This window comes from Nicotiana sylvestris, chromosome 1 (genome assembly GCF_000393655.2).
Source record: "Nicotiana sylvestris chromosome 1, ASM39365v2, whole genome shotgun sequence".
Classification (NCBI taxonomy): Eukaryota; Viridiplantae; Streptophyta; class Magnoliopsida; order Solanales; family Solanaceae; genus Nicotiana; species Nicotiana sylvestris.
In genome coordinates, this window is record NC_091057.1 from 3,536,569 (window position 1) to 3,552,636 (window position 16,068).

The following is a 16,068-nucleotide window of genomic DNA, read 5'->3' on the forward strand; positions in this document are numbered from 1 at the left end:
AGGCTTTAGTATTTTGGCCATAACTTTCTCTACAGATGTCCAAATTGTCTTTACCTTTATGGAAACTAGACACGAAGGGCTACAACTTTCGTTTTTGAATCACCTCAAAATTCCTTGTGTATCAAAAGATATAAGCTTCCGAAGTAGGACCAGCAACCTGCAGTCTTCACGACCGTAGCCACTTTGACGCGGCCAGCACTAGGCCAGTGCGCCCAGCGCGAAAAGAAGCGCGGTCCGCGCCAAAACTGCTGCTCCCTCCATTTTTCTAAGTTCCGGGGTGTCCGTACACGCTCAAAACTCACCTGAAACACACCCGAGGCCCCCGAGACCTCAACCAAAAGCACCAATGCATCCTAAACATTATTCAACCTCTTTCCAATCATCAAAACACCTCGACTAACACCAAAATCATCAAATCACATCGAATTCAAGCCTATGAATCTAAAGAACTTCCAAATTCCATTTTTGATCAAAAACCCAACCAAACCACGTCCAAATGACCTCAAACTTTGCAGATAAGTCCAAAATGACATAACAAAGCTACAGAAACTCTCGGAATTCCATTCCGACCCTCGGATGAAAATCTCACCTATCAACCGGAATTTGCCAAAATACTAACTTCGCCAATTCAAGCCTAATTCTACACCGTATCTCCAAACCACTTCCGATCACTCTCTTAAGTCACAAATCACCTCCCAAAGCTAACTGAACCATCGGAACTCACATCTGAATCCTCTAACACATAAGTCACATCCGGTTGACTTTTCCAACTTAAGCCTTCTTAAAAGAGACTAAGTGTCTCATTTCTTACCAAATCCTCTCTGAACTCGAACTAATCATCTCGATCCCATAAAACACGGATAACGAAGCATAAAGAAGCTGAAATGGGGGGAAATGGAGCGGTAACTCATGAGACGACTGGCCGGGTCGTCACAGTTTTGGGACACTTAGTCCCTCAATGAGAGCTTAAGCCTTATAATTTGGACTGTAGTCGGATCAGTGTAAAGATCGCCTCGAAATGGAATTCCATTGATTTTGTTAGCTCCGTTGGGTGATTTTGGGCTTAGGGGCATGTTCGGATTGTATTTTGGAGGCCCGTAGCTTAGTTAGGCTTGAAATGTCGAAAGTTGAATTTTTGAAGTTTCCGGATCGATAGTGAGATTTTGATATCGGGGTCAAAATCTAATTCCGAAAGTTGGAATAGCTCCATAGTGTTGAATGTGACTTATGTGCAAAATTTGGGGTCAACTGGACTTGGTTTGACTGGTTTCGGCATCGGTTGTAGGATTCTTGAAATTTCAAGTTCTTTAGGTTTGGATTGGAGGGCGATTCGTGGTTTTAGCATTGTTGGATGTGATTCCAGGGTTGGACAGAGTTCGTATGATATTTTAGGATTGTTTGGCATGTTTGGTTGAGGTCCCGGGGGCCTCGGGTGTATTTCGGATGCTCAACGGGTCATTTTTGGACTTAGAGAAGTGGCCGATTTTCTGTTGTTGTGTTGCAGCGAAAACCTTCATCGCGTTCACAAGAGGGTCTCGCGCTCGCGTAGAGCATCTGGGTGAGGTAGCTTATTTGTGCTTCGCATTCGCGATGAAGCTCCCGCGTTCGCGAAGGTGTGGACCCTTTAGCTTTCGCATTCGCGACATGGTCCTCGCGTTCGCGTAGGGTCCGCCAGTGTAAGCTATGCGTTCGTGAGTGGATCCTCGCGTTCGCGAAGGAGGAAAACTGGCTAGTGAATTTTTGTGCATCGCTTTCGCGACAATGGACTCGCGTTCTCGAAGAAGAACACGTCTGAGCAGAACATAAATTTCAAAATTGAGGGTTTTGAGTTCATATCATAAAATTGAATTGGGAGCTCGGTAGGAGGTGAATTTTGGAGAGATTTTCGAAGGAATTTTGTGGGTAATGATTCCTAACTCTTTTTGTTTATAACCCATTAATCTAAACATGAATTCATCATCTAATTTCGGATTTGGGGTGAGAAATTGGGGGAAAATTCAGAAAAGTTCTTAGGCCTAATTTTGGGGTTTTGATCAAAAGTTTGGTATCGGATTGTAGTAATTTTAGTATGGTTAGACTCGTGAGTGAATGTGTGTTCATAATGCGTAAATTTTACCTGATTCTGAGACGTGAGCCTGGGGAGGATATTTGGGTGTTTTTTCTATTTTCTTATCTTAGCTCCGATTCCTTTAGCTAAATTCATTGTTTGTAGTTATATTTACATTATGAAATTTATTTGATTACATTTTGGCCACTCAGAGTTGGATACTCATGGCAAAAGCATGATTTTGGATTGATTTGAGCTGGTTCGAGGTAAGTGGTTTGCCTACATTGTGTGGGTGAACTCCCCTTAGGATTTTGGTTCTGTAGTTATATGAGTGTCGTGTACGTGAGGTGACAAGTGCATACACGTGCTAATTATTAAAAAGTCCCGTTTTCATTAAGTAAATATCTGCGCTTCCTTTTTGTTGAACACTACTTGTAATTAAAGCCTACTATTTAGCTTAGGAAAGCATGCTTAAGTGACTTAACTATACCATCTGCTTAAACTGTCTACTTGAATTCTGTGTTGCATGTTTAGAATAGAAATCTCTGCTTTTCTTGGTATGAACTTGAATAGAACTGTAGATTCTTTCTTGAGACTGTTGTGTGTTTACTTTGGGACTACGGATCGGCATTCCGGTAAATCCCCCTACATGTTTACTTTGGGACTACGGATCGAGATTTCAGTAGATCCCCCTGCACGTTATATTTGGGACTATGGGACTGCACCCGTGAGATTCCCCGTACTGGAAATTTACTTTGGTACTGCAGATTGGTATTCCGGGAGTTTCCCCTGCATATTTATGATTCGGATTACGGGACGATATCCCGAGTGATCCTCTGCACATTTATGTTTGGGACTACGGGACGATATCCTGGGAGATCCCATGTTGCTATCTTTGTGCACTGAGTATATTTTGTCTGTTATTTTTACTCTTTATCAACTATTAGTATCTTTACTTATACTGTCGCACCTCATACTGTCTTACCTCATTTTATATATATGTAACCAGTATGGTCCTGACCTTCCTCATCATTACTTGACCGAGGTTAGGCTTGGAACTTATTGGGTACCGCTGTGGTGTACTCATGCCCTTTCCTGCACATATTTTTCGTGTGCAGATCCAGGTTCTTCAGCTCAGCCATACTATCAGTGAGGCGAGGTGCTTCTCATAGACTTCGAGGTATATTTACCGTATCCGCAGACCGAGGAGTCCCTCTCTATTCTCTCTTTTAGCTATAGACCTTCTGTAATTATTTTGTTTAGACTTCTGGAGTGAGACATTATGTATTTCCTCTAGTTTGTCATTCATGAGATTTCGGGTTTTGGGAGTGTTAATATTGATCGAGAGTGTTGTTATTGTATATGTCGAGCGGCATCGTAAACTTTTCTATTATATTACCCGTAAATTGCTAGTTTCGTATCTTTGTTTCCGTTTTTCGCAAATTGTTAGGCTTACCTAGTCGTAGAGACTATGTGCCGTTACGACAGTTCACGAAGGGAGAACTTGGGTCGTGACACAAGAAAAGATGAGTGACATAAAAAATGAGTTGTTGGTGTAAACTACACCATTCAGATTGTACTCAAGAAACCCAATCACTGAAAGAGAACTCCCTTGCAACCCAAGGGGATTGGACTAGGATTCATATTGAATCTGAACCAGTATAAAAACTTTGGTGTCTTTTAGTTCCTACAATTTACTTCTGCACTTTAATTTTGCACTTCTTAATATCTCGCTATTACATCTAGTCGACTAATTGTAAAACTAACAAACTTATAATAATTAATTTTAGAAATAAGCAATTCATCCCCCCCTCTTTACTTTTAATTGGTATTAGAGCTTGTCTCACACTTTTTTTTGCTTGACAGCTTGTGAGAAAAGATCATGGCTAATCAAGTTATTATTGGAGCACTCTTCCAAGAAGGAACATCGCAAGTGAGGCCACCATATTTCAATGGATAATATTTCACTCACTGGAAAGTGCGTATGGAAATATACGCAAAGTCTTATGATGTCAAGGTCTGGCTAGTTATCAAAAAGAGGAACTATCCTCTACCGGCTGCTGCTAAACTACCGGCTGATCCTGAAGATATAGATGAATATACTGATGAAAAAATGGCAGTTGTGAAATGTTGCGTTAGGTTGGTTGGCTCGTGTTCGGAGCAGTTGTGGAGAGAAATGAGACACTTAGTCTCTTGAGTTGGTTAATTTATTGGAAAAAGTCAACCGAAAGTTGACTTATAGGTAAATGATCTCGGAATTGGGTTTTATGGTTCAGATAGCTTCGTTAGGTGATTTGGGACTTAGGAGTGTGTTTGGAATATTATTCGAAGGTCCGTGGTAGAATTAGGCTTGAATTGGCAAAATTTGGATTTTTAGCGATTTTCGGTCGGTGGTGGAAAATTAGCTATCGGGGTCGGAATGGAATTCCTGAAGTTGGAATAGGTTTGTAGTATCATTTGTGATGTGTGTGCAAAATTTCAGGTCATTTGGATGTGGTTTGTTTGATTTTGGCATCATGGGCGAATTTCAGAAGTTTAGAAATCCTTAGGCTTGAATTTTGAATTAAATTGGTGTTTTGATGTTGTTTTGAGTGTTCTGAGGGTTCGACTAAGTTTAGTTGATGTTATATAAGGTGTTGGTACATTTGGTTGAGGCCCCGAGGGGCTCTGGGTGATTTCGAATGGTCATCGGAAGGTTTGGACTTGAAAAAGTGTAGCAAAATGGCTGATAGTGCAAGTTTTCTGGTATGGTCGCACTTGCGGACAAGGAGATGCAGGTGCGATGATCGCAGGTGCGAAGGGCTACACGTAGATATGGAAAAGGAAGGCTTGATCTAGTAGCGCAAAAGCGGGCATTTGGTCACACCTGAGAGCCCGCAAGTGCGAGTCTTGAGCCGCAGATGCGGAAGTTGGAAGTCTAAATGGAGTTCGCAGGTGCCCACCTAGGACCGCAGATGCGGGTCCGCAGGTGCGAGGATTTGGTGCATAGGTGCGGAACCCCTGGGGTAGAACATATAAATTCTTGCCTTCGCAAATTTTAGCCATTGTTCATCATTTTACATACGGGTTGGAGCTTTTGGGAGCAATTTGAAGAGGGATTCAAAGGGATTTTCTTGGAGGTAAGTTTATTGGACCTAAAACTTGATTCTATGGTGGTATTTAAATGATTGAGCATGGAATTTGTAAGATTTAAGGGTTAAGATTGGGGGATTAGGGCTTGAAATTAGAGAGATTAGTTTGAGGATTTGAGGGACCGTTAGAGGTCCTATTTTGATGATTTTGGTATGTGTAGACTCGGGAAGGAAAGGAGTTTCTAGTTTTATGATTTTTGTTGGATTCTGAGACGGGGGCTCGGGGGTCGGTTTTGGCAAATTTTGAGATTTTGAGTTAATTTGATAATTCTCGCATGGGCTTTGTTCCTTTGGCGTGTATTAATGATGTGATACTGATTTTGGTTAGATTCAAAGCATTTGGAGGCCGAGTTGAGAGGCAAGTGCATCGCATGCTAGAGTTTTGTTCAGTTTGAGGTAAGTAATGATTGTAAATTTTTTCCTGAGGGTATGAAACCCCGTATTTTTCATTGTATCACTATTTTGGAGTGGCGGACATGCTAGATGACAAGTGTGTGGAGTACACCGGTGGGGATTGTGATTTGGCCCGTCCCGTAGCAACTATTAAGTTGCGTATTTGACTAGAAATCATATGATATTTTGTGTTTTGGAAAATATTACTATGTTTTGGGCTGCATGCCGTATTTGGGCCTCGTGCCAAGTTGTTTGGACCCTTAGGGGCTTTTACTACTATTTCCTCACTGTGTTGGTTTAAGATTTGTACTCAGTCATGCTATGTTTTTACTAATTTTTGAAACTCAATCGTATTTACTCCATTTGATTCATAACATGATATTTTGGGCTGAGTACCCTGTTTTATTGATAGCCCCAGTGGCTTGAGAGGTTTCTGACTGAGTGAGGCCTAGGGCCAGTATTGTGAGGATATTATGGGATCGGGCTGCACACCGCAGCATGTTGTACTGTTTTATGATATATGAGAGGTCGTAGGCCTGATTGATTATGCCAGGAGATGGCTTGTTATAGCGCTTGGTCCGTAGGAGCCCCTCCGGAGTTAGTACACCCCTAGTGAGTGCAGGTACCTACTGAATGCAAGTGTCGAGCGCTGAGTGCTGAGTAACGAGTGATTGGGAGGCATGAGTGATTGTGAGGTTGCCCGAGGGGCTGGATACGAGTGATTGTGAGGTATGCCCAAGGGGCTGATTCTGAGTGATGTTATGCCCGAGGGGTGGTTTATGATACATGTTTTGCCCGAGCGACTACTTATGATTTTAATCACCTTTACACTAATCGTCTTGAATTTTATTGAAGCAGTTGGAAAAGTATTCTCAAAAGAGTTTTTATGGAAAATGGTTGTTAAGCGTGATGATTTGATATATATCATATATATATATATATATATATATATATATATATATATACACTATTGGAAAGAAAGACTGTGCTTATTGTGAAATTATGACGTATATTTATGTGTTTCTCACTACTTAGACCTTATTTACTTTTATTTCTTACTGAGTTGGCGTACTCACATTACTCCCTGCACATTATGTGCAAATTCAGGTGCCAAGGCATCTGAGTGAGAGTTGGTCTTCCCTATTTCAGAGATTTTCCGGAAACTCGCGAGGTGGCTGCACGACATTCGCAGCCTTGCCTTTCTCCTTCCTACCTTTATAGCATTTATTTTTTTCAGACTTGTATTTTTCTTTTAGATGCTCATGACTAGTGACTCCGGGATTTTTGGTTGTATTTAATGTTTAGTATATCCTTGCTTGTTTGAAATGCTTAAATGGAAATTTTTATGAAACATCGGATTAGTAATGAATTAAACAAAAGGTTTGTTGATGCTATAAGTAGTACTTGGATAGCCTAGTATCGCGATAGGCGCCATCATGGCTAGGGTGGGATCGTGACATGCAAGTTAATGCCAGAGCAAGGAATCTGCTTTATAATGCTATAAGTGGTGAGGAATATGACAAAATCTCCAGTTGTAATACAACCAAAGAATGTGGGATAAACTTGAAGTTACTTATGAAAGAACCAGTAAACTGAAAGAAACCCACATCAACATGTCGGTTCATGACTATGAACTCTTCTAGATTAAAGAAGGAGAATTCATTGAAGAAATGTTCGCTAGATTTAGCAAAATCATTAGCGATCTAAAAGCTTTTGGAAAACCATACTCAAGTGGTGATCAAGTTAGGAAAATTTTGAGAAGTCTACCCACTACTTGGCAGACAAAAGTGGTTACACTTAAATCACATGATTTGAACAAATTATCATACGATGAACTTCGAGGAGAACTAATAGCCTTTGAGAAAACTCATCTCAAGAAAACAAACCAAGAAGAAAAGAAGAAAATAGTTGCTTTCAAGGCTACAACTTAAAGAGCAAACAATGATATTGATGATGACCCTGAAGCTCTTCAAGAATGTAACGACCCGGCCAGTTGTCTCATGGGTTACCGCTCCATTTTCCCCATTTCTGCTTCATTATCCATGTTATGTGGTATCAGGTTGGTCGGATCGAGTTCGGGAAGGATTTGGTAAGGTTTGAGACACTTAGTCTCTTTAGAGTGAGTTTAAGTTGGAAAAGTCAACCGAATATTGACTTATATGTTAGAGTTCTCGAATATGAGTTCTGAAGGTTCGGTTAGCTTCGGGAGGTGGTTTGTGGCTTAGGAGCGCGATCGGAAAGAAATTTGGAGGTCCATAGTAGATTTAGGCTTGAATTGGCGAAGTTGATATTTTGGCGATTTCCGGTTGATAGGCGAGATTTTGATATAGGGGTCGGAATGGAATTCCAAGAGTTGCAGTAGCTCCATTGTGTCATTTGGGATGTGTGTGCAAAATTTCAGGTCATTCGGACGTGGTTTGGTTGGGTTTTTGATCGAAAACGTAAATTGGAAGATTTTAGAAAGTTTGGCTTGAATCCAATGTGTTTTGGGTGATTTAATGTGTTTTGAGGTGTTTTGATGATTGGAACAAGTTTGGATAAGGTATTGGGATATGTTTGTGCTTTTGGTTGATGTCCCGGGGGCCTCGGGGTGATTTCGGGTGGTTAACGAAGAAGTTGAGGTGTTATTGCAGCTGCTAAACTTTGCTGCTTCTGGTGTTTTCGCACCTGCGGTTTGGGAACCGTAGGTGCGGCGCCGCATATGCATTGGAATGGCCACAGAAGAGGACTAGGAGGATTTTTCAGGGACCGCAGAAGTGGTCAGGATGGCCGCATCTGTGGAGTCGCAGATGCGGAGGGTGTATCGCAGATGCGACTTTTGGGCTCTTAAGTGAATTCCGTAGAAACGTAGGATTTACCGCAAATGCGGTACCATATAAGCAGCGATGGGGCCGCAGATGCGGAACAACTGGGCAGAAGAATTAAAAAGAGTCCTTCGCAAATTTTGGGTTATTTCATCATTTTTCACTTCGGCTTGGGAGCTTCTTGGGCTATTTGTGAGAGGGATTTCAAGAGAACTTCATTGAGGTAAGGAATTTGGACCTAAAACTCATTCCTATACTACTATTTCATGGATTAGAGCTAGAAATTATGGAAATCAAAGGTTAAATTTGGGTAAATTAGGGCTTGGAAATTTAGGTCTTTAATTATGGATTTGAAGGACCATTTGGGGTCGGATTTAAGAACTTTTGGTATGTATGAACTCGTGGGGAGATGAGGAACTTATTGATGAAAAAATTATCGAATTCCGAGACGTGGGCCCGGGGGTCGGGTTTGGTCAATTTTGGGATTTTTGGTATTTTTCGATTGTTTTCGCTTGGACTTTGTTCCCTTAGCATATTTTGACGCCGTGATTCTGATTTTGGATAGATTCGACGTGAGTGGAGTCCAATTCGAGGGGCAAAGGCGTCGCGGAGTAGTATTTTCACCGGTTTGAGGTAAGTAACCATTGTAAATCTGGAATTGAGGGTACAAAACCCCGGTATTTGACTTGGTTTGATAAACGCGGTGCGCACATGCTAGGTGACGAGCGTGTGGGCGTGCACCGGTAGGGATTGTGACTTGTTCCGTCCTGTAGTGACTATTAACCCGCGTATTTGATTTCGAAATATTATGTTATTCAGTATTTTAGATATTTATACTGTATTATGGGTTGTATTCCATGTTTGGGGCCTTGTGCCGACCTGTAGAAACCCTTAGGGGCATTTTGACTGTTTTTCCTCACTTTACTTGCTAGAAGTATATCCTTAGTCTTGTTTTACCTGTTTAAATGATTGAACTGATTTTATCACTCTACTCCTAATTGTGAGGACTGTTTGGGCTGAGCTTCCTAATTTTTACTGTTGTGCCCGAGAGGCTGTGAGGTTAATGACTGAGAGAGGTTGAGAACCTAATTGTGAGGATATGTGTATATATATATATATATATATATATATATATATATATATATATATATATATATATATATATATATATATATATATATATATATATATATATATATATATATATATATATATATATATATATATATATATATATATATATATATATATATATATATATATATATATATATATATATATATATATATATATATATATATATATATATATATATATATATATATATATATATATATATATATATATATATATATATATATATATATATATATATATATATGAGATACTAATGAGCCGAGTGCTTAAAGTGAGTACTGTGTGATGAGAGTCGAGTCATGAGTGACTGAGAGGCTGCTCGAGGGGCCATATTCTGAGTGATTCCTTGCCCGAGAAGCCTTGTTATGATGTTTCACTGATTTCACTCTTCTTTTAAATAAGCCTTTGTTTGATATACCGCTAAGTATTTGGTTCCAAATGTTTAAACTGGAAAATATGATTTTATAAAGGAAATTGATTTTAAACTGTAGAGATGACCTGATATTCTGTCGATTATTCAGTTATGTATTTTTGAACTGCTCGTCACTGCTTTCAGTCCTTATTTACTCTAGTTACTTACTGAGTTGGCGTACTCACGTTACTCCCTGCACCTTGTGTGCAGATCTAGGTGCCCGAGCGGCCGAGTGAGGGCTTTCAGCTGTTTCAGTATTTGTCGGAGATTTCGTGGTAGTTGCATGGCATCCGCAACCCTGTTCTCTCCCTCCTATCTTATTATTTTTCCGCATTTCCTAGATTATTGATGTATTAGGTATTCAAACTTGTATTAGAGGCTCTAGACTCGTGACACCAGATTGTTGGGGCTGTGTAGTATATTGTTATTTTGACTTTCCGCATATCTTTTGTTGCCTTAACACTTATAATGAATTTGGTACCAAAAACTTGCGTTAGAAAATGGCTTAATGTTAAAGGAAAAAGAGTTGTGGTTAATTGATTAGTTGGCTTGCTTAGTAATATGATAGGCGCCATCACGACCATTATTTGGGGTCGTGACAAAGAAGAAATTGATATGGTATCAAGGAACATGGATGGTTTAATAAGGAGATATAGGAATACAAGAAGAGGCAGGATACCACCCAGGCGAACTAGGCAATATAACGAATAAGACAAAAATGATGGCAAATGTTATGAGTGCGGAAGATTTGGGCATGTTCAAGCTGAGTGTCCTGATCTTAAAGAAAGGTTTCAAAGGTTTTAACAAGAACAAATCATTTGGAAGCTGGAGTGATGAAGACAACTCAGAACACGAAGAGATAGCAAATCTTTGCTTCATGACAATTCTGGAGAACGACATGAACAAACTTTCAGGATGCTGGACAGATGAGGACAATTCAGATAACGAATGCAAAGATGACAATGAGAACTGTTTCATGGCACGAGGTGAAACAAGCGAGGTAAGACCTTATAACTATGAAAGATGTAATGAATTATAGGATATTCTTGATCTTACTTTGAAATAGTCTAAAAAATGATGAATGAACTAAAGAAACTCAATAAAGAAGTAAAAGACTGAAAACTCAAGCTTGAAGTATGCAAAATTAAAAAAGAAGTACTTCAAGATGAGTTTGAGGAATTGCAAATGCAACTCAATGGCATGTGCAAATCCACCAGTCATAGTTCTGTCAAGTCGATCCAGGCGACTTACAAGTCAACTGGAGAAGGGGCCAGCCAGAACAGAGTCCACTAATACTAACACAAATGAAAGATCCAAAAGTGGATCGAGACTTACGTTTCACTATTGTAACAAGAGTTGACATAAATATTCTTTTTGTCAATTTCGAAAATCAAATGTCTCATGATGGATTTTGAAACCCAAAAATAATCCTGAATCTAGTAATACTAACCAACAAGGACCCAAGCAAGCTTGGGTACCTAAAAGGAAGTGATAATTGTGTTTTGCTTGAGCACCACATAAGTAGTCGCAAAGAAAAATGGTACTTAGATAGTGCGTGTTCCAGTCACATGACAGGTGACAAAAACATATTTAAAGAAGTTACAAAAATAGACGGAGGAAGTGTAAAATTTGGTGATGACTCAAAAGGAAAAATAGTCGGTACCGGAACAATTCCTTTCAATAATAACTATGATATCACTGAGGTTTATCTTGTTGACGAACTTAACTACAATCTTATGAGTATAAGTCAGCTACGCGACTTAGGTTATGAAGTAAAGTTCAAGAAAACAGGCTATGCCATTGAAGATGAGACAGGTAAAATAATCCTCCCAGGTAAAAGGTATGAAAATGTCTATATTCTTTGATGGTTTTGCAAATATAGATAGTCATATTTGTTTAACATCCATATCTGATGATCCTTGGTTATAGCATAAGAAACTTGGTCTTGCAAGCATGCATTTGATAGAGAAGCTTTCCAAGCATGATTTAGTTATTGGTTTACCTAAATTTCTAGAAATCATGTATGTGATGCATGTCAGATTGGTAAACAAACTAGAAACTCTTTCAAAAACAAAGATATTGTATCTACTTCAAAGCCCTTGCAGTTGCTTCGTATGGACTTATTTGGACCTACTAGAACTGCTAGCATAGGAGGAAAATGATATGTTTTTGTTATTGTTGATGATTATTTACGCTTTACTGGGTGATTTTTCTATCTCACAAAGATGAAGCTTTGAAATTTTTTGAGATCTTCTGTAAAAAGGTCGAAATAAAAAAGGGTTATCTTATTACAACAATTCAAAATGATCATGGAGGAGAATTTGAAAGTAGAGCATTTGAAAATTTCTGTGATACACTCACAATTTCTCTGCCCCAAGGTCACCCCAACAGAATGCAGTTGTTGAGCGAAAAAATAGGACTTTACAAGATATGGCAAGAATTATGGTACTAGAATATTCGTTGCCAAATCACTTCTGGGCAGAGGAAGTAAGTACAGCATGTCACATTCTCAACCGATGTCTCATAAGACCCATTCTGTAGAAGACTCCTTATGAATTGTGGAAAGATAAATGACCTAATATTAGTTACTTTAATCCGTTTGGAAGCAAGTGTTTCATTCACAATAATGGTAAGGACAATCTTGCAAAATTTGACCCAAGAAGTGACGAAGGTATTTTTCTGGGCTATTCATTAAATAGTAGATCCTTTAAAGTCTACAATAAACGCACGATGTATGTAGAAGAATCAGTACATGTTATCTTTGATAAAAATAACACTTCAGTCGATAAAAGAATTATTGTAGGTGATGAAGACCAAAGAAAATAGAGGAAGCTCTGAAAGACTCAAGCTGGTTACAAGCAATGCAGGAAGAGATAGATTAATTTGACAAAAATTAAGTATGGAAACTGTTGTCTAAGCCTAAAAATGCTCCTGTAATTGGAACAAAATGGGTTTTCGGAAATAAGCTAAATGAGGACGGAAAGGTTGTTAGAAACAAAGCGAGATTAGTATCTCAAGGATACTCACAACAAGAAGGAATCAACTACGATGAAACCTTTGCTCCAGTAGCTCGATTGGAATCAATACGAATTCTTCTTACATACAAATCCTTTAAAAGATTTAGGCTCTTCCAGATGGATGTAAAAAGTTCCTTTTTAAATGGTTTTATTGAGGAGGAGGTATATGTAAAACAACCTCCTGAATATGAAAATTCAAAGTTTCCCTACCATGTGTACAAATTGACCAAAGCATTGTATGGACTTAAACAAGCTCCACGAGCATGGTACGAAAGACTCAGCTCATTTCTTATTGATAACGGATTCACAAGAGGTAAAATAGACACTTGTCTACCTTTTTTATTAAAAGATCATCGGAAGGTAATCTCACTATTCAATTTTACATTGATGATATTATTTTTGGTAGTGCTAATCCTCTTCTGTGCAAGGAATTTTCAAATCTTATGCAAAGTGAGTTTGAAATGAGTATGATGGGAGAACTAACATTCTTTCTTGGACTTCAAATTCAACAATTTGAAGAAGGAAAGTTCATATGTCAGACAAAATACACAAAGGAGTTGATTCAGAAGTTCGGTATGAGTAATGATAAAGCTATTGGCACACCAATGAGTCATTCAACAAGTCTAGACAAAGATGAACATGGAAATCCTGTTGATGAAACTAAATATCGTGGAATTATTAGCTCCCTTCTTTATCTAACTGCTAGTCGACCAGATATTATGTTTAGTGTTTGTAAATGTGCCAATGTTATACATTGTAATTGTTTCTCATGGATTATGGTATCCACGCTCTAACAATTTTAAACTATAAGGTTTTTCAGATGTTGATCTTGCAGGTGATAAGGAAGACAGAAAAAGCACCAGCGAAACTTGAAAAGCAAGGATCAGTTGCATTATCCACAACTAAGGCTCAGTATATCACCATTGGACAATGTTATGCACAATTACTATGGATGTCTCATTAGATGACTATGAATTATTCTTTAAACCTATTCAAATTTTCTGTGATAACTCTAGTGCTATATGTCTCTCAAAAAATCATGTGCATCACTCTAGGGTAAAGCATATCGATATCAAGCATCATTTCATTAGAGATCATATTCTTAAGGGAAATATAGAAATAACTTTTGTAGGAACTACTGATCAATTAGTAGATATTTTCACCAAACTTTTACTTAAAGACAAATTTTGCTTTTTAAGAGAATTACTTAGTATTATTTCCATTGATAATTAATAGTAGGACCTATGTGGTATGTTTATATTTTGTATTCCTAATGTTTAAACTTTATCTTTTCATAGTCATTAATTGTGCCTCTAAATTCCTTCTCTTTTCCTCTCTTTTCACATCAGTTACAGCGTTCAAGAAAGGAAAACCAATCATCACACCTGTTCAACTGACACCATATCCTTTCATGTACTCAACCATCATAAAACCCCTTCTTTTAATCTCTGAAGCCCTACTTCAATCTCCATCATTCTCGTCACCTAAAAACCCTCTCCGAAACACTCCTCAACCAGTTTTCTCCATGGCTAAACACTCTAAAAACCCCTCAACTTCCACCAGAAAATGTACTCGCTCCAGAGCAAAAACCCCTTCCCAGCCTCCAAAATAGGTAGACCTAGGGTCCGAACACTCAGAGAGTTTTGCCTCCTCTCAAGAAGAACTCTCAGATCATTCTCATCCTCTAGGAGAAAAAGCCCTAGGAAAAAGACATTTGGAAGAACCTCCTAAGTCCTTTACTCCAAAGAAATCAAAAATTGATCTCTCAAGTTCTTTAGAGTCTGACCTAAATTTCTAAGATTCTCCAACCAGGGATTTTTCATTTCTCTACAAAGACAAGTCAATTTCTCATGGCAGAGTATTCGACCTTGATGACATGGAAGCCTAAACTGTAAGGTAAAAGATCTGTTTGTTTATTAACGCTGGTCAAAATTCTTTTTTGTTTCCTCTCCTAAAGTCTATGAACCCATAGTGAGAATATTTTATGCCAATATTTGCTATAGTAAGTCGACAAGTTGGAATTCTTAGTGTTAGGAAAGCGCATCGTTCTTGACTATGCTATATTTGATTCAATTTTCCAGTGTAAGTGTTCTGGTTTTCCCATGTTTTTCAAAAATTCTTGGTCTGATGATTTGGAAATCACCTTTGATCAAGCAAAACATTGTATTGCTGAGTGTTCATCTGAATCCCTCCCTAACCAGTTAGGTCCAAGTGATGTAAGCTTTGAAACTCATGTTCTAGTCTACATTGTTGCAACTACTCTGTTTCCTCGTACTAGCTCTTTCTCCACCTTCTCTCAAAGAGATAACTTTCTTATTTATTGCCTTGTGACCAAACTCAAGATCAAACTGTCCTCATGGGTCATAAATTTTATGATTGAAAGTGCTGATTATCCCACCAGTCTTCCCTATGGCATGGCCATCACTCACATTCTGGAAGCTCATAATATCTTTATCTCTAACTATCCCTTAGTCTCTGTTTCAAAATCTTACAATTCTAGGGCGTTTGCTAGTATGGGATAATGTGTATGTGAAGGGCTTGTGGGTTAAGAAGTAGGAAGGTGAGGTCAGGTATGTTCAGCCTGATCCCAAGATGAAAGCCTCTATTTCCCATCACGGTCTTAGTAATCCTGACCTTGTTGAGAAACTGACTGCCATTGACAACCAGCTAGCCACCATCAAAGATATTCTTGCTGCTACTCAGTCCAGTACTGGGAACATACATGCAATCTCCAAAAAGACAAGGTCTTACATTTCAAAGATAAGGGTTGCAATTCTCAGAGTTATGAAAAATGCAGTCAAGGCATTTAAGGAAGTACACGATAAGCTTGACGGAGTGACTGTCTAAGCCAATACTAGCTTTGATCAACTGAAGAAGGCGATTTGCAATACTCTTACTTATTTCTTGCATCGTTAGTGTGGAATTTTCAAACAATTTTTTTGTTGTGCTGTTTTGGACTAGATACTCAGTCGTTGGATGATTTTTCTTCTCTTTTCCTTGTTTTGCCATAACCCTGAATGCATATCATGCATGTTATGCTACAATTATGCTTTAGAGTATTGTTGTTTTTATCCCCTCTTTGCTGATGTCAAAAAAGGGGGAGAAGGCTATACATATATTCGTGCAG